Below are 1,517 nucleotides of genomic sequence, written 5' to 3'. Positions count from 1 at the left end.
CTGCTCCCAGAGCTGCTGGGGGACTGGACACTACAGTGAGGGAAGCCATCCCCCAAGCCCATGTGTAGGATCTCCTCTTCCCGCATCCTGGAATAAGGATCTCCTCTGTGTGCATGTCATCGCATGCCATGTCATGTAGTCCTCGTACCAATTTGAGGGGAGGGTTCTAGTAAACTTGTTCTGTTGGTAGGAACAAGTGGGTAGAAGGTGGACTCCAATATAGGTGCTGTCCAACACAAGCCAATGATGCCATTCCAGTGCTTAGGCATCACTCCCCATCTGCAAAGTGAGTATGTTGGTGCGACATGGAGGGCGTGTGCCTGCATGCGTGGTCACAAGTCCTGACCTCACCCCGCTCAGTGCCTCAGGCGAGTCATGGAACCTCTGTTTTCTCACCAGTAACTAGGCAATGATGGTAACTCTCACCTCAAAGGTATTGGGTGGGGGATTTTTGCAAAGTGCTAGAACTACGGTGCTTTGTGTTTCTATTCACTATAGTGAATGCTATGTATGGGTTTGTCAAAGTGGTGTGTGATGCATGTGAACCTTCTGTCACCTTCCCCTTCTTAGCATGTCATCCCATGTCTTGGGCTGGATCTCAGGTCCCCAAGAACCACCTGTCAATTATGACTTTTCCCCTCGAGGCTGTGGGCATGAGCAGGGAGTGCCCACCAGCAAGCTGGACCCCAAATGTGTCTCCCACTCTGGACTTCCCTGAAGTTGTCACTTGTCACTAAGGCCCTCCGCTCAGCCTGACAGTGGGGCTTCCTAAAGATCTGGGGGAGCTTTGGGCTGTCCTCTCACTCCCAGTGCACTAGGGAGGAGAATATGGACAGGAAGTGGGCAGATACTGCTGGGCTCTCTGATGAGGTGACCTGCAGAGGGCAGAGGACCCACCTAATGTCTAGGACTGTGTAGGATTGTGTGGTTGAAAGGTACCCTTCATGTCTGATTGCTCTGTGAGGGAGGTGCCTGGCCCATCCTGAATTCACTTAAGCCAGGGACAGACTCCGGAGTTGGCTGCGTGGAGGTTTCTGGGGGCTTTTGGGTTGGGCTAGGAGACAGCTGCCCTCCCCAGGGCAGGAGCAGCCAGACGTTGACCTGCAGGCCGGAGGTGACCCTGAGCCCCTGGCCATTCAACAGGAGAGGCCCCAGAAAGTACAGATTGGACGTCCCAAACTGTCATATGCCACACAAAGGCCCTGGTGGAAGATGTGACTCTGCCCACACAACAAAGTGGCAAATCAAGCCAGGGTGCTCTCTGAATTTAGGTTGACACATACGAAGGAGGAGAGCACAGCTCTGGGGGCACAGAGAACACCAACTGATGGAAAAGAGGAAGGAGCTAAAGGGCTGAGGGCTGAGGGGATTGAGGGGGCTGAGGGAGCTGAGGGGCTGAGGGCTGAGGGGCTGAGAGGGCTGAGGGCTGAGGGCTGAGGAGCTGAGGGGGCTGAGGGCTGAGGGGGTGAGGGCTGAGGGCTGAGGGGGCTGAGGGCTGAGGGGCTGAAAGAGGCTGA

This window comes from Rhinopithecus bieti, unplaced genomic scaffold, assembly GCF_001698545.2.
Source record: "Rhinopithecus bieti isolate Rb0 unplaced genomic scaffold, ASM169854v2 scaffold_6908, whole genome shotgun sequence".
NCBI lineage: Eukaryota > Metazoa > Chordata > Mammalia > Primates > Cercopithecidae > Rhinopithecus > Rhinopithecus bieti.
This window is presented reverse-complemented; position numbering follows the sequence as displayed.